The sequence below is a fragment of the Dreissena polymorpha genome, chromosome 1, assembly GCF_020536995.1.
Source record: "Dreissena polymorpha isolate Duluth1 chromosome 1, UMN_Dpol_1.0, whole genome shotgun sequence".
Taxonomy (NCBI): domain Eukaryota; kingdom Metazoa; phylum Mollusca; class Bivalvia; order Myida; family Dreissenidae; genus Dreissena; species Dreissena polymorpha.
In genome coordinates this window covers 206695475-206722884 of record NC_068355.1, presented here as the reverse complement: position 1 = coordinate 206722884, position 27410 = coordinate 206695475, and the positions used below count along the sequence as shown (strand labels likewise).

At 34.7% G+C, this 27410-nt stretch overlaps 1 non-coding gene across 1 annotated transcript; it reads right to left on the bottom strand.

Moving 5' to 3' along the window:
- Positions 1-16235: 16235 nt before the first annotated feature.
- On the bottom strand, positions 16236-16308 carry Trnaa-agc (transfer RNA alanine (anticodon AGC)). The gene has a single exon. It is a non-coding gene; the product is annotated as a tRNA-Ala (tRNA).
- Between the last annotated feature and the right edge of the window lie 11102 nt (positions 16309-27410).

The following is a 27410-nucleotide window of genomic DNA, read 5'->3' as shown; positions in this document are numbered from 1 at the left end:
AGGTATTTTTTTAATATACCATGAGAATCCGGGTATCGAATCCTGGTACCACTCACATTCTTGAGAAGCGAGTCCACAACCATTGATAAATAGGTAACGATAATTTGATTGTTAAAACTCATGCCCATTATATGTCAACATGGTCACGTGGATTGCTTGTTGTTGCAGTTCACCTGTTTAATGCGTCTTTAAGAATAAAATGGGTTAATGGGTAAACTATGATCCTATTAGCATTCACGTGTTAAGGTGTACATTAAAAGCGAACCTTTCAGCGACCCATATAACTTGTTAGTATTATCAATATTTTAATTGCGAATTAAACACTTTAACACTTACGGAATTCAGCTTTAACAGTTACAGTACATTAAGACCAAGGCAAGATATTGCTAAAATATCAATTAACCATCGCTAGATTAAACTTTGTTCTAATTTCATAACACCGTAACTTACTAACAAACGAGTGGACATATAGGACGCAGATACGGCAAAAGTTGTATAAAGTTGTTCAATCATCATATCACCATGATGCAGCTTGGCTTCCTCTTACTACCGTACTTCTTATCGGGTTTGGCTACCGTCACGCGTACTAACATTCGGCTTCGAACCTGGCCCAATATCGGACGAAATGCATATCTTTGGGCATCCTTTCGACGACAATGTAATACATAACGTAACAGAACAACGCAGTGCATGACAGAACAGAACAGCACAGAACAGTGTCGAGCACAACTGAACAGAACAGTGCAGAGCAGGAACGACTATAAAAGAACAGCACAGAGCAGAACAGACCAGTGCAGAGGAGAGCACACAAGCGGAGAACAGTGTTGGACACCTCTGTGCAGAACAGAGAAGAGCATGGGGAGCAGGCAACAGACCAGCGCACATGAGCGTCAAGCAGAGCAAGGAAGATAAGAACATTACAGAACATACAGAACAGCGCAGAGCGGAGCCCTTTATTAAGACGTTTACATGCGTGCATCATCAAACTGCAATCACTGTTATATGTGCCAATATAATGTAACAGATTTCACTTAAGGCTCTTAGTTTGATTTTATCTAACTCACCGGTAGTGCCCAATGTACATAAAAGAACAAGTATGTATATAGGCCGTGCTCTGTGAAAAAAGGGTATATTGCATGTGCATAAAGTGTCGTCCCAAATTAGCCTGTGCAGTCCGCACAGGCTTATCAGGGACGACACTTTCCGCTTTTATGATTTTTTTTTGTTTAAAGAAAGTATCTTCTAGCTAAAAGCCACTTTAGACGTAAAGTGTCGTCCCTGATTAGCTTATGCGGACTGCACAGGCTAATCTGGGACGACACTTTACGCATATGCATTAAACCCCCTATTCACAGAACGCGACTCATATATATATATATATAAAAAGGCACACCCATCGTGCAAGCAAATGATCTTCTTATATATTCATACACACATTACTTATTTAAGAAAACATCAACATGTTGCGATGAATTTAAGAGACAGAGATATTCAAAACACGCATTTCATTGAAATTAAATTCAATGTTTGAATTCTATTATCGATGCAGCAGTAACGGGTGTTCCGTCAAGTTTATGAAGCTATTGTTTGCAGTAAATGTTTATTTAATTGACTTCGGTGCTAAATTGAGCGGACTACAACTGATATTGTAAGTTTCGTATTTATTTTGTAAATTGCCCCGTGGTTTGGTAGATCAGAGGAAACGCCTTTTAATCCGGTGTTATTATATTCCGCAAATAGTTTTCAGCATAACTGAACGTTTAATTAAGTAATTAGGAGTTCCATTAAAATTATGGACTCGAATAGTCCGGGAATACAGGAGTCGTTGAAATTCCTACAATAAACTACGTCGATACTAATATATTAACCCATTTATGCCTAGTGGACTTTCCCATCCTTCAAAATTGGATCAATTTATTTCCAAAATTAGGGATGTCTAGTATATTTATTTCTATATTTAGAATATTTCTTAAAAATTCCTTTAAGCAACCAGCGCAGACCCAGATGAGACGCCGCATGATGCGGCGTCTCATCTGGGTCTTCGCTGTTTGCAAAGGCTTTTTTCTAGACTCTAGGCTTAATTGGGTTTACATTCAATGGATTTGCATATATATATATATATATATATATATATATATATATTAATTGTCAATTACATTCATAGTATGTTCAATTTGGTTGGAATTAATATCTCTGCTTTAATAAGAAATGTGATACAAGCGTGTGGTGCGAATGCCATTACACTTCCTTTAAAAAAAATCGGTTCGACTCGGGTTAATAATTTTTGGTGTAGTATCATAAAATTGGTTAGTTGGAATCTGTTTTTGATGTACGAGATTTTAATGAAAAATCTTGTACATTATCTCTGTAATATAAAACTTGTTTTTATACATTTGTACATTATATCTGTACTATACAACTTGTCTTTTATTTCTCCTCCTTTTCTTCTTCCTCCTTCTCCACCTCCCTCTCATTGTTGTTTGTCTATTTTGCTGCTGGTGTATGTGCTTGACATGGTACGCATAATTTATTGTTAGTCAGCTAGCTTCTTATGTACATTCAATGTTTTGTCCTCAAATAGCACACCTGGTGAACAATTCTCATTTTAAAAACGATGACTCGAGTAATATGCAACATTGATGATCCAAAAACTGCATTTAAAACGTTAATTTTAAAGAAATGCACACATGCAAAAGCATTACATCAGCTAAATGCTGTGCGATAAACGCAATATAATCAAATAAACTGGCAGTTTCACTGGGAATTTTAATCCTCGTCTATTTAATAGGTACCTTTCAAACGTATCTTTATTTTTCAACAATTGGAAAACTCGTCTGAAAACGATCGTCCCAATCTTTTCACACGCACATCTATGTGAAATAAAACTTGTTTATTGTAGAGCATGTGAAAATGAAGAAACTGAAAAATAAAAACGGTGGCACTTTACTTACATTACCTTCGCAAATTTGTCCTCTTTGATAGCACGTTCTGGTGGTTATTTTATATACGGCATACCACTACAAGCAGTATGAATCGATTTCAAATCCGGATCGATAGATCGATACTATATCTGAGCTTATGGGACGCATGTAAATTATTCACACCGAATTCTCGACCGTCTCTGGTATGCTATTGAAGACTTAACTTACTACATTGTTTACGTCGGCAAGTTCCAACTTGTCGCAGACGGCAGATAGACATTTCTGCCAATCCTGTAAATAGGAGCGGGAAACATTTGCATGCATCACGTGACAATTCAGATGGACCAATCAGGATGGATTTAAATTATCTCATTTGCATAGAACGTTTGATTCAATATATTGGCGAAATGTGGATATAAATATATGGAAAGATATTAAACGGCACGTGTATTAATAGAACTCGATATAACTATTTATCTATATGGTCTACCTGTTTAGTATTAGGCAGGTAGTGTGAGCAGTGTGTGCAATCACTTAAGCCTACAGATATATGTCATTAAACATGATTTGATCTTTCTTAATGACGTGGTCTTTGATACCTCTCTGCGTACATAACCGTTTTTGCTTACTTCTTTCTTAACGAATAATTAATAAACAGAGTTGCCAAACTTGGCCATTATCTTCGACTTAACCCATTTATGCCTAGCGCCTAGAAAAAAAAGGCCTTGGCAAACAGCGTAGACTGATGCAGTGTCTCATTTGGATCTGCGCTTTTTTCTAAATTTCTGTAAGAAATATTCTCAAAATACAAAAAGATATACTAGAAATCCCTTATTTTGGAATAAATTTATCCAATTTAGAAGGACGGGAGAGTACACCAGACTTAAATGGGTTAATATTGTAAATAAGATATATAACGCGCCAAAGTGTTCGTTTTAGCGCAGCATAATATATCTTGACTGTTTATGGTTATAACAAACATAATAACGACAGGTTGAGACGGATATAATTTTTTATTTTAAAATTTCAAATAAGTTTAATTGCGATGAGACAATGTCTTTAAACAAAAACATCGGTTACTTCCCCCAACTACCCCCCCCCCCCCCCCCTTCGGTTCTATTAAAATAATAGAAATATATTTCGATAAAATTTCTTTCCTTGTTTTGTTGTTGTTGCTTTTATCAAACCCTGACCACTATATACAATAATTTGCGATGCATTCAAGTTATTTTAATACTTAGGAATAATGTATACATCGACATATATACATATATTGTTGAGTATTCATATAAGAATCCAGTAAGTGTTGAACGAAGGTCAATTCGCCATAAAGCGTTTCAAGACCGAGTCAGACCGTTTTAAAATTGGAAATGTAAACACTCATATGTAAAAATTAAAAGTTGAAACATTACGATAAAAAATATGAGTAATTAATATATGTTGACAATATATCCAAAACGGGCGTATATAAGTGCAACAATGGTGACATAAAGGCTGCGGACATGCGAATGAATAATGGTAAACCGACCAATTCTGAACATCTCTGTTATTAAAACGTACATTGTGTATGTCATATGTGTAGGTGTGTATTTTTTCTTCTGATATCATTAACGACACACCAGACTTATAATGCATTATGCATGGTGGACTCTCCCATCCTTCAAAATTGGATCAAATTATTTCCAAAATTAGGGATGTCTATTATATTTATTTCTATATTCAGAATATTTCTTACAGGAATTCCTTTAAGCAAATAGCGCAGACCCTGATGAGGCGCCGCATCATGCGGCGTCTCATCTGGGTCTACGCTGTTTGCCAAGGCCTTTTGAATAGACGTTAGGCATAAATGGGTTAATTAAAGACCTTTCTTACTTGATTTACTACTAGATTCAAGTTTTAAAGGCTTCATTTCCAACCATGAGATAATGATGAGCAGCAGACAGCATAAAAACTGAACAGACTGTGGGTTACTCGCAGGCTGTTCTGGTTCTGGTTTTATGATGTTAGTCATTCTCACTTTGCTTCTGATCGGTCAATGGGTAATAGAGAGCCAACGGTATTTAGAATTGTTATTTCCGGATCGCGTCACATGCTTGCCGATTAAAGGGGCCTTTTCACAGATTTTGGCATGTATTGAAGTTTGTTATTAAATGCTATATATTGATAAATATAAATTTTAACATTAGACCTAACAATTTCCAGTAAAAAATACAATATAAAAAACAACAGTTTTAACCCACAACTGGGCTCGAACCACTGACCCCTGGAATCCTGGAGTAAAAGTCTTACGCTTTGACCACTCGACCATCCGTGCTCATGATTTGTACGGATGTATTTTTTACTTTATATAAGCAATCCACGTAGTTTCACAAACTATAACGACAAAAACAGAACTTTCCAAATTATTCAATCGTTTCGCGTTGCAACACTTTATAATTATTAGGTTTTCAACTGGTCAAAAGATGCATATAATGGATATTTTAGAGCATGGGAAATGTTCAATATTACTGTTTCCTCACAAATATCAAAACTAAAACGAAAATTTGCAAATCTGAAACAACTTTTTTTAATTTTGTTAATTTACCAAAATGAGTAAAGGCCCGTTTAAAATGATGCGCGGAAAATGTATTCTTTATAGAAGATTGTATGCACTTTATTTCCCTCAATTTTTATTATTTACGTCTGTGGACTTATTGGACTTATTAGAATGTATACCCTTTCAGCACTTTGATTCGGAAGAAAAACTTTGATAGTAAATCATACTTTCTAGAAAAAACAATACAAACATTGCAAGTATTGCGAACTGCAAAATTGTGAAGCTCCCGCTCTCGAATAAACATTTATATAATTGGCATATGTTCGCATTATTTTTATCTCGTCTAATAGATGTTGAACGCATTTCCTCATTTTCCCTCAATCAACATTAATTCATAAACAAACACTTGTTAATGCATGTAATTGACAAGGCAATTGTTTCAAATTGGAAGTGTCAAGAAGATCGAGTGACTTCGATTGCGTCAAACGGTTGGAAATGGCGACCGATCCAGGCACGACCGGAAATTGAATATCAAATGTTATTCACGAGAAGTGCTTACGTGTTAATTTCATTTTCTTTTATGCTTTTGTTCAATTGGAACGATGAATTGCTGACTTTAATTGCGTTTGGGCATGTTTGCATTTGTGTCAAAATTGTAAAAAAACAAATATAATGAAAATATTGTAAGGGAGACAATTTTTTTAGGATCAAAGGCTGGAACCAGATTTCCCAAAGTCTCCACACACGAATTTACTTATTACAAGTTCAATGAAAGAAAATCGGTATACAGTCCAACCTGCCCGAGCGACCGCCTGTGAATAGCGACCAGTTGTCAATAACGACCACATTGATTTCGCCCGGAACGATTTCACTATATTCTGTACCTGCTAATAACGCTCACCTGCCAACAACGACCAGCGACCGCAATTTTACATTCCCAAAGTCGAATTTGATAGCTAACAACGACCACGTCAATGACCAGCGACCACCATTTTACATTCCCAAAAGTCGAGTGACTAACAAAATCGTTTTAATTATCATAATATAACGTTTCATAACGAATAATTTTGATTTGACAAAACAGCATACACTAACTTATTAATACAATGACAATATATTTTTTGAAGGATTTTCTATTAAACTTTGTACGTTGTCATCGGTTTGCAAAAAAATAATCTTGTATTCCTTGAAAGAGGCTTACTAACGACCACTTCAATCATAACAATTAACGATTTCACAACTGTCAATAAAACAATGACCGCCATAATGCTGTGATAGTCACGTGATAAACATCATACCAGTGCACTGGTCGGTCGCTATGGAGATATTGGCAAGTGACAGTTTACTCGATAGCTGTTTCTTTTGATTATTTAACACACATTGCTAATTGGTAGCCACCTGCTTCTTTTATGCATTTGGCAGTTTGACGAAGGTGTAAGAAGTTGCCTATTTATTTTATTGGCTCGCGATTATTTATATACTAATTGCCGAAAATACCAAACGTTTGGGGCTTATATCAACTTATAAAGGAAATTTACGGTTTCTTTACCATTACGACGCAAATTGAACACATACAATTTAAATTCATTCCTTTCTTAAATTTCTCCGTGATACGACGCGCATAGATGATAGATAAGTAAATTGTCAGTTAAAGTTAACCATTATGGCATCCAAGCGTTAGTTCGTTTGTTAGTTTATGTTTGGAAATTGAAATAATACATGTAAATATAAAACACAATTGTGATTTCAATCCTTTTTTACATTACACATGCTTTAGAATTCACACATTTAAACAATAGAGCACATAATCATACGGTACCTGTTAAAAGCCTACTAGCATATTTTGCAAAGTTTCAATCGACCCTGCGAATAAAGACCACCTGTGAACAAAGACCACAACGACCAAATCCCTCGAGTGGCCGTTATTGGCAGGTTGGATTGTACATACACTTTAAGTCTATTAAATCGAGAAATGCTGACATCAAAAATAAAGAACATACCAATTCTTTCATACAGCATGCGCACATGAGCTGGCCGCCTGACTGCAGAACGATCACATTGTGTTATATGTTAGAAAGACTCATATATTAGGCCAAATTTGTTTTTAAATGATTTTCGGATTTTTTTCTAAAGGTGTCGGGTAGAAAAAAAAAGATGGTGACCAAATATGCCCTCATTTTAAAAATGGTATGGTATGAAGTTCTTTTTACTAAGCAACCACAGTGATTTTTTTTTTCAAACATGTTGATGTGCAAAATGATCATAATCAGAATGTAGGTCTTGACGTGGAGTTTTTAAATTAGTTTGAATTTAAATAATATCTTAACTAGTTCAAAAGTTATGCAATTTTTTCACTTTTCTATAATAAACTTTTTGGAGATTTGTTTATGTTTTTTTCACAAGAAATCCATATATTGCATTAAAAATACTTTATCTCAACAAACAACCAAAAAGCTATTGAGGTTTAAAAGAAACATTTATAGTTTATTGTCCAGTAAAAATCAATAACGCAGACAAATACAAATAGCATAATAAAACGCTTTTCAGGGGTTTCACTGGCCCCAAAAAAGTTGTCGCCACTTTATCGCGGTGTGAAAACCACCCGTAATTCAAACTTAATCAATAAGGACAATCATTTAAGGAACCTTCCTACATTAATGAATAATGGCATTTACTATATTTTTATTATTCTGAGAAGTATGTTAATACATAAATAATAATAAGTACCTTCATAAGTCTTAATATTAAAAGCTTTATTTTTATATTAATAACATTTTTTCCACTTGATAAACCAGATAACCGACATAATATAATAACGTTAACAATAATGTAACAGTACGCTGCATAAATGTTTCAGAATTATTTATAAAAACCTAGAATCACACAAATATATATATCATCTGAAAGGAAAAATAAATAAAACATCAGAAAATAAAGCATCTCAATTCAAATTGTTAAACAGTTTATACATTTGGTCATTTGGACATGATATACATCAACTTCTGTTTATTATCAAATTTCACAAATTCTAAACAACACCTTTTGTTAAAAGGTTTTCTGTTAGTTGTGGTGGTTAATTTCCAGGTTCAATTAAATTAATATTTTTTCACATCTAATTCTTGACAGAAAGGCCCAGCATAATTGCCACCATCCATGCTTGTTGTCTGAAATAACACAAAACATATTTGTACAAACTATATACAACAAATCAACACATAAATGTCACTAACTTTATATATGTCCGAATTTTAACATATCCGAAATATAGTACTTCGAGTGAAGGACCTACTTTTGATTTCAGAAATACTTGGTATCTTAATTAAAATATATCGTTCCCAGAACAGTTTAACAATGGAACTGTTAAACACAAACGCCTTTTGAAGCAAGTTAACATGTGTTTTTGTGATGGTATTGATTAAAGAAATAGCGTCCCTAATAATCGTTATAACTATTGATCTTCGTGACAGTTTATCCCAGGATAACATTATTGATAGTTCAATGTCATAAAGGAGCTGTAAATCCGATAATCACCCCCATAAACCTGACTATTTTATTTGGACATTCATGGTTTTAAATCGTTTTAAAAGTTTGTTTTGCGATTTTTGAACTTTTGGTACGAACCAGTTCGGAACAAAACCGAAGTTTCGTACCCATTTAAAATAACTAAAAAACACATATTATATGCACAAATTCGTCAAAACAACTACATTAAACAACACATAAAATTGTATTCTCTAAAATTTGACCGTATTTGTGCGTAAAATGGAATGTTTAAAGTTGATTAGCGTAAATGGGTTTCGCATTGCGAGCACCTGTTAAATTGTAATCGTTCTTTTCTTATTGCTTTCATAATATTTTAAGTAATTTTTATACTATCAATTTTATAAAATTGTAAAATAAAACAACAAAATATTTACTTACAAATCGATTCCATTCAGGTTTTCATTTGACGGTTGCATAATTATTGAGAAATAAGCAGACTTTGCTGATGAAAGCGTTGTAGCGTTCTTCAACTTCTTGCACAAACAATGATGGCGTAGCTGTTGGTAAATTCAAGCACATGTACACGATGAAGGAGGTTCACGTATTAATGTGGGTAATTAAAACTGGGTTTACTATGATGATTTATAACTCATTTGAACTTTTTCTAAAACCCGGCAAGCGTTTCGTGTTTAAAAGCCCCCTTTTTGGCATCCGAAAAAAAAAGTTTGTTTGTTTTTGGTTTCGCCAAAAATTGGAGTCGGCGGGTCCGAAAATCATTTTATTAAAAAATTCTGGCCTTAGCACATTTGTTAATCTGGTTTCCTGACACGATAGATTGTATATTCTCATCGTTGGCAGCCAAACGCAACGGTGGTCATATTCGATTATTTTGCATCATAACGTATCCGTACGCATCGGTCAAAAAATCTCTTTTCTTGGTAGATTCCATTTTCAAGCAGCCTGACTTAATGATTGGCATATTCTCTTCTCTGGATGCCTGATTCAGCGGTTGGTATATTCTCTACTCTGGGAGCCTGCCCTAACGGTTGGTATATTCTATTTCTTACAGTTTGACATAGTGGTCGAATTGTTATTTGCTTCTCTGGCAGCCTGACGCAACGGTTGGTATACATTTTGTATTCCAATTCTTACAGTCTGACATAGTTGTTGGCATTGTCATTTTCTTCTCTGGCAGCCTGACGCAACGGTTGGTATATTACATTTCTAACAGTCTGACATAGTGGTTAGAATGGTAATTGCTTCTCTGGCAGCCGAAACGGTTGGTATATTCCATTTCTTACAGTCTGACATAGTGGTTGGCATTGTTATTTGCTTCTCTGGCAGCCTGACGCAACGGTGGGTATATTCCATTTCCTACAGTCTTACATAGTGGTTGGCATTGTTATTTGCTTCTCTGGCAGCCTGACGCACCGGTTGGTATATTACATTTCTAACAGTCTGACATAGTGGTTGGCATGTAATTTGCTTCACTGGCAGCCTGACGCAACGGTTGGTATATTCCATTTCTTACAGTCTGACATAATTGCGCATCTTACGGAAATGGCTCGTTCGTATCTCGTGATTCTGTTTAAGGCCGTAAACGCGCAAGGCAATTATATTTGTTGGACTCGGTGGTTTATCGATTTTAATTCACGAGTGATCATAAAAAATAACATTTTCACGAGTGGCGCAGCCACGAGTGAAAATATATATTTTCTATGATCACGAGTGAAATAAAATCGATATTCTACCGAATCCAACAAATTTTCTTATTATTTTATGCTTTTTTTCACAGTTTATATACACTGTTAAAGAGTTAAACTAAAGAATTTCGCTGTGATAATGACGTCATTTCGTCAAAACAATGACGTCATTTCACAATAAACAGTGAAAATTATTAATAATGTTCACTGATAATTTTCACTGTTTGAAACAGTGCAATTATCAGTTTTATTTCACTGATATTTCTCTATAAACCACCGGAAAGCATAAAATAAATGTATGTCTTTGGACCATCGTATGTAAACTAATTTTAGTCGTTGAAAACCAACTTCTGATGTTTTTTTCAAAACAGAATGAAAGCGTCAATAAAATAGCAAAAGTTTAGACGTTAAGAATGATGTGTTCAAATCGTCTTTATTCTTTAAGTTAAAAAAGGTGCACGTGTGTATGTCTCGGAATTATAAACACATTTCGTGTTTGAATTCGTTTCAACATAACCTTTAGCCTATATATTTCACCAGGATAAAGGTAAATGTCGAAATGGTCCCTGATAAATGTCAAAACAAGATCATAAAAGCTTCAATGAAACAACGTTAATTTACTTTAAAGTAATCAGCCGTTATAAAAGTGGCATTTGAATGAATCGAATGTCTGTCGCGGCCTTCTAGAGTGTTCAGAGGACAAACCCAACCGCTACAAGTGTGAAAGGAATTTGTTTAAGCAAAAGAGAAATGCAAATGATCAGGTCATCGAACTAGGCGTAGAGGTGATTAATGAGTTAACACACGAAAGCATTCCGGTTATAAAAAATACGACGTGTGAAAGAGAATGTAATTTATTATGTACTATAATATTGTTTCTAATGTGTTTTGTTTTTGTGTCAGTTTTTTATTCTATTTTAAGTAGACCAGCGAACGCGCTGCATTACAATCGATGTGAAATTGGTTTTGCAGTGGATGACGTTGTTGTTGTAGTTTTAATGTGGTAGTTTGTTAAGATATAACGTCCAAGTAATGTCCAATAAAGTTTATTTAAAAAAAACATGTATTCTACTGGAAACCATGTATTCTATTCCACTTTTCTAACTTTTATTTTATTGTCAAAAGACGAGAGTCTTAAACTAACTCTATATAATTTATTCTTTTCGAATCTATAAATTTTAAGTCAAATCGAGACGTGTAAAATTATGTAGACACCTACCAATAATAAATTGAATTACGACGGTAATAACAGATATTTTACTAATTCCCATTTTAAAATTAGCACCATTTAGATATGGGCTAAAAGTTCTAAACTTAAACATGGGATTTCTTTTGACGGCTTTTATAACTGAATAAAATGGGTGCAATTGTTTATTATATGGGCCCAGGTCTTATTGCTTATGTACAGTGCTGTTAAAAAAGACATAATCAGTAATATCATTCGAACATTCCTTAAATCGAAAGATCAACACCTCTTCGCACTTGATTTCAATTAACTATAGATAACTTATGAATCTTATGGGTTGAAAACATTAATACTTTACATAAGTACGTGGTGAAAAAAAGCCAATTCACGTAAGCTCACAATTTTATCAACAGGCGCAAAAAAGCTTTATCATCCGAAAGTGATTTGTACATTATCTATAATCGAACTCTTTCCGAGTGTGGCCAAGTGCATTTTGGATTAAGTTTCGGTGTTGTTCAAGCGAATACATGCGTGAGAACTACAAATGATATACAACATATATTTGCTTTATATTTTCATATATTTCCGAGTACGGCAACGTGAATTTTGCACATAGTTTCGCTGTTATTTTTAGCGAGAACATTCGTGAGAACTGTCAATGATGCCGTATGCTTTGTATTGAATATCCAGAGCCGGAGACCCTTGATGTTTTTGTCGTGTTGAATGTATTGTCTTGTGCTGTATCGGTCACTTGCATTAAATACTGTGAAACCATTATTATTCGTCAGGCATTATTTTTCGTTTATTTCGTCAGTCGAATTGGCGATTAAGCAAATTTAAGATCCTAACGAATAATAATTTCCAATGTTTACACAAAAATAAAACTGAATTACCGTAGGTATAACGACAACGTAATCCACGCATACATGCGTCTTTTTCGTAATCAAGATAAAACCAAGTAATAGACTAGCGGGTGTAGATTTTATAAAAGCTTCTCTCCTGCTAATGTTTCTGGAGTCGCATTATTCCTATATGTTTATGCACGACCTAATTACTTGAATCGCATGCGGTGAAAATAAAACACGGAACCATGGATACACATACATCCGATATGATGGCCTCTAATTTTCATAAATCGATTACTAGTATATGACACCGACATTAAAAATTATGTTCAATTGGTAACATTTTTTAAAGACCGTGAACGTCAGCCAAAGTCGGCCCTTACAATCAGGATCACAATAACACTTTGAAAAAATGATCAAAAATATGTCATGTCTTATCGTTTAACTACGTGCTCTCTCTCCGTCGTACGGCATACAGTTGCGTATAAGTTGGCAGGAAAGTTTAATGGTTCTTTTTGGATCGAAATGGTCGCACATGAAAAGCGAATAATTGCGAATCAAATAAGATTGGGTGTTATTTGATTTATAATATTTCTAATAAATACCTGCGTGATTCAGCTGTTTTTCCCAAAATATATAAACACGATACTGGTTTTCAGCGTAAAAAGAATCAAAGTAAAATAAGGAAACTTTGAATGTCCATTTTTGTACGGTCTGGATGTTGTTTTTAAGTCCTACATGCGTGATTGTCGTACCACGATACTATGGGAAAACACATTGTTTTTTTCTGTGTCATATAAGTAACATGTAAAAAAATGTATAAATAAAACAGACATTTTCATGTTTCATATTTGTTCTTAACCACTTATCATAATTTATGCGAACAACCCATGCGTCCTTTACAACATAAAGAAAAACTGAAGAAAAAAAATAATTTTATTGAAATTACTTGGAATTCAGAGCATAATAATGTACTTTCTTTATCCATTAGTGCTATGAGCCAAATTATAGACGTTTATTTTTGTATAATTTAAGAAAGCAAGTGTCAAATTTCGTTTGGCCTTCATTTGCAAATACGGCGAAATGATTTAATTTTGGAAGCGGCAACGGAGAAGCAATCTTTACAAATATAGGTAATGCTCAAATTGCTCACATGCCTTAGATAACCTTTGACGAATGGGGTGTGATCGATTGGCAAATACGGAGTTAAGCGATTAAACTCCATCGAGAGGCGGAAAGAAATGCTAATATTAAAACAAGCTAAAAATAGTCCTCTTTTTGAGAAAGACTAAAACCTCTTACGCTGGTCAACATGATCACGAGATTTCCGGAATGACATCGAAGATTTGTACAGGTCGTTTAATGTTTTGATTAAACAAGTCGTTTGTAATGGCGTGACAAGAAAAGTCAAGTGGTCAACCGTCAAGCGTTTATACAAACATATTAAAGGCTGCACCTTGTGCGTAAGTAAATAATATCTCGGTGTCGTATTGTTAATGATCTGTCGCATTAAGTTATGTCCTACTATGTTTTGTTAATATATTACATACAAAATAATATAAATTAACACGTTTTCTTAAATGTTTATGTCATTAAAACTACCGCTCAGACTAATAGGCTGTTATATTGGTTATTGTGTGTGCGCCGAAATCAAAGTGCGTATTTCTCTTGAAGGCGAACCATTCTTGACCCATGATAGCAGTCAAAAGCTCGCACTCTAACGTATGTACTTTTATAAAGTTATTGAAATTCAGTATTTTTGTTTCTAAAAAAAGACGGACTTTCGGACCTAATGCCCGCACAAACTCGGCTATGAACTTTACCTTTACGGACGCACTGTTCACGTGACAATACCACCTTTTATTTACATTTATCAAGTCTACGTTTCAGAATAAACATCCTTTCATGTCCTATATAGGTGTATCAGTGTCAATGGGTGCAAATTGTCCCGATTTCTTACATACAAGTAAATATAATAAATACCTTGAGTGTTTAGACATACCGCGATAAGTTGATATTTGGAACGTGTTTTGCCGCACTAAATAATTTACCTGAAATGACCCTATATCACGTATGTACGGTGGCACTAAGGTGACATCACCGCTCCACAAAAAAAAGTCGGGAAAACACAAGTTATGTTTTCCCGTCGCCAAAAAAGGAGTTTTGTTTTGACGACGGGAAAACAAAAGTTCTGTTTTCACGTTTTTTTGTTTGTTTTTTTTTAGCGGACAACACAAGTTCTGTTTTCCCGTCTCTTTTTTTTGAGACTTGAAAACACAATCGCTATATTGTGCGCACAAGATAATCGGCCAATCACAGACGCGGATTATATGGAGGGAACATTTGAAAACGTCCTAAAGGCAAGTTCTGATATAACAAAACATACTACTACTACTACTACTACTACTACTACTACTACTACTACTACTACTACTACTACTACTACTACTACTACTACTACTTCTACTACTACTACTACTACTACTACTATTACTACTCCTACTACTACTGCTGCTGCTGTTGTTGCTGCTTCTGCTGCTGCTACTACTACTACTACTACTACTACTTCTACTACTACTGATTTTCAGCGTAAAAAGAATCAAATTAAAATAAGGAAACTTTGAATGTCCATACTGCTGCTGTAGTAGTAGTAGTAGTAGTAGTAGTAGTAGTAGTAGTAGTAGTAGTAGTAGTAGTAGTAGTAGTAGTAGTAGTAGAAGTAGTAGTAGTAGTAGAAGTAGTAGTAGTAGTAGTAGTAGTAGTAGTAGTAGTAGTAGTAGTAGTAGTAGTAGTAGTAGTAGTAGAAGTAGTAGTAGTAGTAGTAGTAGTAGTAGTAGTAGTAGTATGTTTTGTTATATCAGAACTTGCCTTTAGGACGTTTTCAAATGTTCCCTCCATATAATCCGCGTCTGTGATTGGCCGATTATCTTGTGCGCGCAATATAGCGATTGTGTTTTCAAGTCTCAAAAAAAAGAGACTGGAAAACAGAACTTGTGTTTTCCGCTCCAAAAAAAAAAAGACTTTAAAACAGAACTTTTGTTTTCCCGTCGTCAAAAAGAAAATAACTCCTGAAAACAGACTTATTTTGTGTTTCCCCGAGTTAATTTTTTTTTTTGGAAGTTATGTTTTCCCGCCTTTTTTGGAGCGGTGATGTCACCTTAGTGCCACCGTACGTATGCCCTGCGAAAGAACAAACAGTGAACTGAAAACTCGTTCGTTTCTTTAACGCGAGCATGGGTCCTGATTTGCGAAACAAACTTCAATTTACTTTGGCTCATGACGTCATGTTATACATGACGTCAGCTCTTTCTACGGCAGGTGTGCAAAACCCGTTTCGTTTTACAAAATATTGTAAATGCCAACTGGATAATCTGGTTATGCATGTATAACGATTTAATTGATTTGTAAAAGAAACGATTTGCTTACATTTTTGTTTAAAATATGTATTGATAAAGCTACAAGATATATATTCCGACACAAAGATAATGCAGAATTGCAGAAGAGAATTTGTTTTTGCTACATGTATTTTGTTGGAGATAATTGTACGAAATTAAAATGCTATGGAGAATACGGGTATCGATCCCGTTACCTCTCACATGCTAAGCGAGCGCTCTACCACTTGAGCTAATTCCCCGTACAACACGTTTGTTTACATGTTACCACGAGTTAGTATGCGATAACGTTATCTTCAAAAGCTACAGTATTCAAAACCTTATCTGAAAGTGTAGAATTAGCGGACAAAACAGTGACCTCTTAAATAGACACTGTCATAAGCTACCTTTCCATCGGAACCGAAACATCCGCATTCTCCAAAAGCTCAAACTGAACAAACAAAGGAAAAATAGATGAGGTCCTAGAACCATAAAATGATTGTTAGATTAGTTTGATCAAATTACCGTTTGGGCTTGTGCATAAAAGTACGAAAATTACACGTATATAAAGGCATTCGATCACAGGTTAAACCGCTTGTTTAGCATTTAGAAATCAAAACAATATTACCACGTTTCAAATCAAAGGTAAATTTAAATAAAAAGAGCATATCCTAGTGTGATAAAAAAATATTGTATATCGAATTTTCGTACGAAAGCAATCTTTTCATAGAAACCGTAATAAATCAAGAATTTGCATTGATACCCGGATACACATGCCCTGTTGTAAACATAAGTAATGTCGTATACAATGCGTTGCTTTGTCCGAATACCTATAAAATACAATGTATTCTATAGGTCTAATGTATTCTATAGGTCTTTGATTTGTCTGTACATGCATACATTTGAATGTCTGTTATTTCATCAAGTGTGGTCTGTCATAGCAAACGTTTTTTTTTTTTAAGGCCGAGCAAGTAATGGTTGATCTATATGTCTTTCTTGGTATTTTTTTGAACACATCGTTTACATCGATGTCCTTATCTTAAAAAATAAAATGACGTCATCAAAAGATTATTCGCAATGACATCACCATACTGCTGCTAACATTTTTTCCATCACTGCTGAAACATAGACTATAAGTTATGGGGCTTTATTTCGACAACGCATGTTCGATGACATGATAATAATAAAATGGTTTGTCCGCAAAAGAAGTCCACCTATATTTTGTCTGTTTTACTCTGTCAGAGCCAATGTTCATGGAAGAGCGGTCGTTGACCTTTCATGAGATATAGTCCCTCAGCTCTTACAAATCATAAAAAGGAATAAAAAAATTCAAACAACTCATTCATCGTTCCTTTGATAACAGAGTGTTAAAATCTCAGATAACCTAAACGTTCTCTTCAATACTTTATTTCAATGTCATGTAAAACTGTGTCGAACTACAGTAACACACAATATCCGAGTCGTCAAAGAAAAAAAGTTATCGTTATAAACAATTTTTTGCTACCTTCACAGCTCAGATCATTTTATTTTTGGTGTCTTATTATTGTTTATTGTAGAATTTCAAATATTCGTGACAAGTGTGAAATTATTTATTCCACTGTAAAAGTTGTTTAGCAAACATTATCAATTTGACAAAAGTAAATAAAAAAATTGGAAAAGTTGTTTATTCCGCCTTAAAATCACGGCTCACTTAAAGGAACGAGCATGTTCCCAAAGAGTTAGGAAAAAGAGCGAACACAGAAACAAGTATGGAAAATTTTGAAATAATTAATAATTAATAAAGTATGTCTACATTAGTAAAGAGCATTGGTTGTAGAAAAAATTGACTAGGAGGAGTAGATGTTCTTAGTGTTAAGAAGAGTAGGTGTGTGGTAATATCGTTGTGAGAAGTTGACGACAAGGGTGAAATGTATAATTGTTTACAAAATACATGGTTTATCCAATTGGATGATGAACCGGAATTAAAATAAATTACACATTTGAAATGCAATGAAATTGTTTAAAAGCAAAAAACACTTTACAACGTGCTTTTGAAATTAAGCTTTCAATATGCATCACATGTTATACGTAGACAATAATTAATGCATTACAACTAAACAATTTTTTTTCAATATTTCATTTAGTAGTAAATTTCTTCATTTATACCGCGCATGCATATTTTTGTTTGATACAAGCGAAGGCAGGTGGTCAAAGAATAGTAGAACGGTGGAGAGTTGGTAGGGAGTTTACTAAAAAAGCTTATTTCGAAAAGAAAACTTTAAAATTTCAGGACCCCTAATGATGTGTTCGCAACTTAAATACGCCTCCCATACTTACCCATTCCAATGGATTCACAGCGCGTTTACCCGTCCTTACAGCTAGACACTCCTATCCCAAGGAAGCCAAACGCAACTCTATATCATGTAATGAATGAGTGAATAAATAAAATGAATTGATAGATTGAAATAAATGAATAATAAGCGACCCTATTCATTACGACCGATAAGCACTTTTGGACGTATAGTTCTATCAAGTCAGCATTTTAATAGAGCTATAGAACGATTGAGAGCGCGGAGATTATATATAGTATAGATTGCTGCGGCTTAGCGAATATAGATTGCTTAATAAGACTTGTGTATTATTTGCTTTCCATTTTCGTTGTTTTCTTTACTCTAGTTTCATTGACGTGGGTCGACAGCGATAAATGTACAAACAAATATAACTTGTTTTATGTGGGGTGTAATCAATAGGAAATCTATAAGAACTGACAATAAATAAATATCAACAGCCGCATGCCTCGAATTCAATTTAACCTTTTGATTCAAAAATAAGTGTAGAAACGCTTTCTTCTCACTCAGTGTCAAAGAAATGTTTTGGGTTACAAAAAAATCCTTTTCATACTCGATCGCTTAGTACTCTTATGAAATTAAATTAAAATTTATGAAAATTATCTATTGAATGTGTAATGGAACGTTTATTGCTTGTATATGTCATTTATAATTAATTTTGCTTACGTAGGTCGTATCGCCCACGTGTATTATAAAACTGAAAGTCTTGGAATGCCGAGGGTTCTCATTTTATTTCCAAAAGTTCTTTGCATTGAATATTGCAAATAAATAAGAACGAACGTGTCTCAATGAAGATACGTCCGACAGGCGGCTGAAGTGTCGAACAATCAAGAGAACGAAAAATGCTTTACAAGCAAACAGAAATATTATTTAAAATGGGGTTGAAATAATCTGTGTTTTTAAAATTGGGTCCACCATAACATTTGCAATAAAGGGGTTTAGGGTCTAATGAACAATGATAACGAATGGACTAATGGAAAAAAGAATACATGCCATCGTGAAACTACGGTGGCATAGAGGTGACATTCACTTCTCTTTTTTTAAACAACAACAACAGCAGCTGCAGTAGTAGTAGTAGTAGTAATAGTAGTATGTTATGTTATATCAGAGCCTTGCCTGCTTTGACCAGCTATATATATGCGTACAGAATATTTACACATGTTTCGCAAAATTTGATTGGCTGACTAACTCGGGATCTCGAGATAGCGAAAATTCTCTCCTCTTTTGTTTAATGCACTCTGCCTTTATTTACTGCACCGCTCTTTTTTTAATTGTACACCGCTTTTGTTTAGTTTTGCACTCCTCTTTTTTCTATCTCGTGGCCACGACATAGCTAACTCGTGGCCACGAGATAGAAAAAAGAGGAGAGCAATTTTAAAAAAGAGAAGTGAATGTCACCTCTATGCCAGCGTATGAAACATATTTGCACATGTAAATCATTTTAAGGCTAAGTTTGTTTGCATTAAAAGGAGCAGCCTCATAGTAAATGGTTATGATTTAAATGATTACAAACTTGTTCAATTGTCATACCTGTACATAAATTCACATGAGCCGCACTTTTTTGGAAATGAATGAAAGGCGCCGATCATGACACAACTTCTCATCATTATCCACAATGGCCAGTACATTAAAGGACCTTGAATATAATTAAATGAGGGTGCGAAAATATATTTCCAAACAGCTTTGTGCTGATTAAAGAAGTGTACCGGCAGTTTATTCACAAGTTGTTAATGATGAGATGCTCTTGTGAATTTGTCTTGCACTCGTTAAAGTTAGATTATACGATTTTTATATCGTTAAATTATATTTTAATATATTAAATGTTAAATTGTACTATATTGATAAAAATACGTTACAATAACACAAAATAGGCAAGAAAAATTATACGTTGAAGACGAATTTCATAAAACGCAGCAAAGACATATAAGCGACCCGAGCCGATTGTGACGAAGATATTTCGTACATATTTTCCTACAATACCGAATCATTCGTCTTATTATTATGATCGCAGTTAGTGTTAGTGTGTCGTACGAATACATATCGTTTTTTAACACATTTTATATAATTTCATAAATATTTGACAAAAACGTGCATACTCAAAATGTCTTTCTTATTCTTACTTGAATCCCTTAAAACGGCATAGCGGAAGAAACCCCCTTTCACATTTTGAATACACATGATTTAATTATGGAAGGGGTTTGTTCCGCTATGGAAGGGGGTTTATTCCGCATATGCAAAACAAGCGAGGGTGTTTCTTCCGCTTATGCAACTTTTGAAAGGGGGTTTCTTCCGCTATGCCGTTTTTTTGAAAGGGTGTTTCTTCCGGAGGCGGTTTCTTCCGTACACCGTTTGCCTCAACCATTTAACGAATGCCTTATGGTGTTTCGCTTTTAACATTTTAACAAATATATAGTCTGTTTTCTTAATTTAAAAATATATATACATGTATATTAATTAATATTTTTCAATAATAAACGAAGGGTTGTGAGGGAAACTTTTACACATATATAAGATAACTCGTCTCTTGCCTTTATGAATTGTATCTGCTCTTTGTTTCTTGGTGTATCATCTTTACCCATTAATGCCTAGCGTCTAGAAAAAAAAGGCCTTTGCAAACAGCGTATACCCATGATGCGGCGTCTCATCACGGTCTGCGCTGTTTGCTTAAAGGAATTTCTGTAAGAAATATTTTAAATATAGAAACAAATATACTAGACATCCCTAATTTTGGAAATAAACTGATCCAATTTAGAAGGATGGGAGAGTCCACTAGGCATAAATGGGTTTATGCTAGAATCGTTACTCCACATTTTAAGCAAAATGATTAGCACCGTACCCACGCGGTACCTACTTCACACTTCCGGTTCGCACCTTTCTACTTCACAGTACACGTTCGTTTGAAGCCAGATGCTGCGTGAGAGAGCGAGGTCGTCGCATATAAGTGAGATGTCGTCGCGTGAAAGTGTGAAATCGGCACCTACGTTTTGGTGGGGTGTTTTGGTGGGGTGTCTTGGTGGGGTGTTTTGGTGGGGTGTTTTGCACCGATTGGGTAATCCCGTTCCCCCGCCGAAAAAAAAGAAATACAAACAAATATATTTAATCGCCACTGTTGCTAAGGCTCGTGAAACTGGAATGGTAGAGATACTATAAGATATAAAATCTGCTCACTATGTAACAAATCACGTTTTAACATATTTAATTTAAAACTTTTAACAAAGTAGGCCAAAACCATAGTAACGTTATTGCTGGTTTAAGAATGATAAAAAACAACTTCAAATTATTAGCATGTGCCTGTTGTTTTATTTGTGAATTTTAGGTGTTGTTATTGTTTTCTAAATATAAGTATACATGTCAATGTGAATTCAGAGTTAAGCAATACTATTAATACTCATAGTGGCATTTAATATGCCTTACATGAAAATGAATTGAATCTATAACCTGTAATTCAAATCTCTTCCCAACTATCATTTCAAGTAGAGGTTAATTCAAAAATCTATTAGCATGCAATTGATGTTTTGGTAGTGAGTTTTGTGTACACTCGTTGTTGTTGTCTTCCATATTTAAGTGCATATGTCACAAACATATATTAGCATGTTGTTGTTGTTTTTTTCCCTTTTTGCAGAACGTACGTTGCTGTGATGTATGAATTAAGTCGCAATATCATAATGGTGACCATATTGTTTAATTTTCGTCCCGTGAACCATTAATTGCAACTAGGATTTAATAAAAATAGTTTGCAAACTTCGTTTCGAACAGAGATAAACTCAATACAAGAGGCAAATGTACAAGTAACGGTGCTTGTATCCACCCTTCCTCAACCACGACATCCCATGCAATTGAGACGCACTCTGTAAACAAGGAGCTTTATGCATGTGCGTAAAGCGTCGTCCCGGATTAGCTTGTTCGGTTCGCAAAGGCTTATCAGGGACGACGCTTTCCGTCTAAACTAAACGAAAAATCATAAAAACCATACAATTGTCGACCCTGATTAGTCTGTATGGATTGCACATGCATTAAGCCCCGTTTTCTCAGAGCGAGGTTTAATTATAATGTCATCAAAATTTTACAAGAATACACGCAGGCCGGTACATATGTACACCTAATAACACATTCAATATTCTATGTATGATCACTCATAAAAACGTGACCAAAAATGCGAGTTAATAATGACGACTAATCTGTAAAAAAATACACTGATAAATAAACATACTTGAAAAGACTGGTTAGATTGATGCGTAAAAACTTTTTCCAAGTACGACTGAAACAAACAAAAAATTCGAAACAACACGTACAAACCGAAAAAAAAAACATTACTCTCAGCTGAAGACTAAATTGGCAACCTTCGTAGTTCTGTCACCTTGCGGACCACCTAACGCAGTCACACGTTTTCGTGACGCGACATATGTTGCACGTGACGCGTGAGAGTAACGCGGTCTCGTTTCACGTGAAGCAGCAAATGCTCCAACTTGACACCAGTATGTGTTTCGGTAACGCAAAGGTCTAAGGCCCCATGTTCAACGTGTGAAAAAGTGAACCAAAGATAATTCCGTAGTTCACAATTTCGATGCGTTTTGGGGGGAAAATGCTCGTCACGTGTGATTTACCAACGAATTTCTTCGCTTTAAAACGACAACGCTTATAATAGCATCTGCGCAATCTGGTGTTAGGTTGTTAAAATATTGTCTGAAAAGCATACAATAATTGTATCGAATTTTAGCCATAAAGAATATAGTTGTGTTATAGTTTGGTATTGGGTACGGCAAGTTTTACGAATTGAAAATGGGTATATTGATTTCCTTAAGTACCTTTTTGGTATACAGTTACGTAACTTATATAAAAAGCTTTATGACGCTATTAAGTTATTCAATATACAATAGCTGGCAATACATTAACGCCTATCTGAAGTAATTAAAAACTAAACAAATACGTTCTTCGCGGCGAGGGATGGACGTTCGGTACAGGAGATTGCATATGTGTATTTTGCTTCTCAACGCAAATGAAAATCTTTGACGGAAAGGATCAATCAAGGGCCGGTACTCTTTAAGCCTTGTGAACAAAAATCACCATGGGAACCGAGTTGTCTCTTATTTCGATCTTCGTCCGACGTATTTATGCGTGCATGTTTTAAAGTTTGTCGAATATGAACGCTTTGCTTAAGTACATATCTATAGACCGCCCAATACAATAGCTATGAAATTAACATATTGATATCGAAATCAGAATGTAAATAACCTTATTTAAGAATTACCGGTAATCCGTAAAAAATGTCTACCATGTGTAGGTCTAGAAATTGTTTCTTATTAGGAAAAAATGCGAAATGGCGCCAGTAACTAGTTTCCGGTAAATGTCGCTTTGTCCGATGTGTTTACTCAACGTATATTCGCATACTTCTTGTATAAGAAACGATGACAGAATTGCATAATCGATTAAATAGAATTGGTGCGCCGGATTGACAAGAAAGATTGGTTGTTTCAACACCTTTTGCACCAGTAATCAGCTCTTTTATGTAGGTCTGTAAACATCTATAGTGCGGTTGTTAGCGAGTAATTTCGGGTGATTAGGGTGTTTGATTGTTAATCCGTGTCCCATGATTGTCAGACGCTTGAAGCTTGGGTGTCATTGTTATCACTCGATGGCCCTAGTAAATATTGTCACTTGAAGATTTATCTTGGATTATTCTTGACGATTTACGGTACAGTCTACTGCGTAAACGTCTCAAATCGCAATCGCATGGGAAATCTTTGATTTTATCCCATCCGATCTATAGCTGGGAAGACAGTTTTAAAGTAATAAGAAAGTTCTACGCTTGTTCACTTGATCGATTACGCCAAAAGTTGCAATAGATACTTTTGCAACTCGGCGTTTAATGTTGCATTTTTTATCAATCTCACTCATGTCCCCACCCATTAATGATGAGACGATTTTATTAAGGAAATCAACTATCTGCAGCAAAGGAAACATAAAAAAGCAATTAGGCTTTTAAATAAAAGAAAAGTTATACGTCTATGAATATTTAATTCTTTCAGTCAAAGTGAAAAGGCTTATACGAAATAAAGATAGAGGATTTGTACAAGGTTCAGATGAACTCGTGTGTGTGTAACTATACAATATTCTGGCCTAAGCGCACTCTACCTGACGCAATGTTAAAGACGCATTAAAAATAGCACATAACAATGCAGGCCATGTTAACAAGATTGTTTCCTTTCAAGGTCCCTGTCAGAACAAATACGAATGTGTTTGTGGACTTAATTTCCATACCGGACAGAATTTCACTACTTTGTTGGCCCAGATTTCTCGAAGAGATATTAATTTCAGTGCCTTCGTTGTAAGACAATGCCATTATTTAAAGAAATCTCGTCTTTCAAAACACTCGAAACGTGGTGCCAAAATGTATCTTTTGTACAACCAAGCAGGACCAAGGCGACGTACGGCATGAGTAAATACTCGATTAATTAATGTGTATGAAGAGATAATAGTTTACAATTTGGTTCCCAGATTGGGATATTTTTTCTTTTTTTTACCACCTACATTAGTGAAATGAGACATTGAAATATACTTTTTTATTGTTCTCGTCCAACACCGAAGGATTCCGGTTGAGTAATTTCAATCAGCCGCATTGTTTTGATTATTTACTATATCTATCGCTTATGAATTAGTATGAAATGTTATATTACTGTAATCAAAATATCGCAACATTATGTCGGTTAACACTTTCGTCTTCAATTTCACGGCCTACTCATAGGTTCATAGACATATTTGGATAGATCTAGTGACCTTGTCTTAAAAAGACGCAAAATGATATAAGCAATTTCAAGGTCGAATGTACACAAGCTCAAATAACATAAGTGTACCGATTTGAGTTGAATTTGTGTATTAAGAAATAAAATCGAGAGAAAAAGTGGACGAGAAAGAAGGCACACGATAAACATGTAGTTGGAAAAATAAAAAGGCGCTCAGCGAAACAGATATATATATATATATTAGTTCCAGTAATTAGACTTCCGTGCACTTGTTTATTTTTAAGATCATCGAAATTGACGTCTTTTAGAAATTAATACTCATTATACACATTTAGAAAAAGCGAAAACTGTTTGCGTTTGTTTTTGATCAGTAATCCTTAATCATCGGATTCATGAGTTGTGTTGAAGTTATTGACAATCAGTCAAATATTCGGTCAGTGCCTTCGGTTTTAATGTCTACTTATCTGCAATTACAGAAGACGGAATGCCAATTAGCAATGGTATATAGTAAGACAACAATCGATCGGGTATTGACACCAAACAATAAGTAAATATGTATCTGTATTTATCGAGTTTCAAATTCTTCGCGACTTTGTTTACTATACGCCAATATTTGTATAGTAAAACTATTGAACCAGTCCCGAATAATTGACTGTCTTTTAGGAACCATCTTCTTTATCTGTTACGTGTATATTTGAGTGCCTGGGAGTTCCACACTGTATTTACATTCCATTCCATTTAAATCTCTTGTTCTTCCTGACTTTGTAGGAATGCACGAAACGTATCGAGGGCAATTAAAGTTCCAATATCATGTATGTAATTGTACTAATTGCGCAACACAGTAATTATAAGATTATAATGCGAGAGTATCATTCTTAAAAATTGTTCTCAAAAGAGATCCAGCATTTTAATTCTCTGACGATAACCTAAAAAAAACTTTAAAACGGTATATCAAATTAAAAAAAATACTAGTAGCATTTATTTCATGATGGAATAATGCAGAGCTTCTTGTGCGCATAAGTTAAAACCGAATTCTTAATTTTCATCTTTGCATAATCATCATCTTCATTACTGCTCCAAAATTGATTAAGATAATAAATGAAGATTTCGGAAGAAGAAAAAAATAGACAAATGTTCTTGTTTCGTCCAGCTTATTAACAGCCAGTTTTAGAAGAATGATCCTGGCGATTTCTCTATAGTCAGCAATGCTTGTTACATTTTAGTTTGAGGCAGCCGAAGAGGCAATACTTTTTTAGTTTTGTATATAACACGTATTGATCTCGGTCCCTTTTAACGGGCGATAATTGTGTCTGGCTAAATAATCGATCGGGAGAAAAGGGGTTATGAGTAGTTATTTCCCTTCCGATAGTAAACGCGAAAAAAAACCTCAGGGTCTGTCATTGTGTTACGCTTGGCACAAGTAAAAATTAAGATATTGATGTTTGAGATTTTTAATTATGCCAAAGGCAGTTTGGTCATTTAATCACAATAGTGGTGAAAAGGATGTTTCTTATTAAATTACTGTCAAATTGGGACAATATATCATGCCACTATAGTTAGTCAATAACGTGACACGTCTAAAACATGTACACAATCGCATAAAGTCAATTTTTACAAGCAGTAAAATATTTGTTATTGATGGTGTTGTGTAAGTCTTCTAAACACACACTATCGATACATTTGCATAGCATGTACGTAAAGTATGCTTACTGCATGCCATTTTGAACTAGCATTTAGGGACTCGGCAAATATCACAAAAATTTAGCCCCTCCCATTCCAACCGCCGTGTAGCCAATGAGAGTTTGCCGCTGTAACTTGACGGATAGGGGCGCGGTTTCAAGTTACCCTGTCGACCCCATGCATACCAAAATCGCTTGGCTGCACATTTCATTCATAAAATCGCTGCGCATCATGTGCTGAACGCTGATTGGTCGGTTGGATATTGACCTCGACTTCATGGAAAACTAAATATAGATGACATTAAAGTTTCAGTATAACACAAAGGATTGGAGAAAGTAAAAAATCGAATAAAATCGAGTTTGAAATTGTTGATTTTATGCATCGAACTGTTAGACATACTCATGCGACCACGTATATTCATGTCCAAAATTTATTTGCAACTTTGTGCATTACTGCATTTTCGAGTTTGCCGCTCAAATTCTGATCTGCACATATATGATTAAGTGAACTAAGTGCAGACAATCATAATTTTGTCCACTAAGCATTTACTCGAATACTTCCTTAATGTTTATTAAACGAATATTCATATGTAATATTTAAGACATAGAAATCATCTTA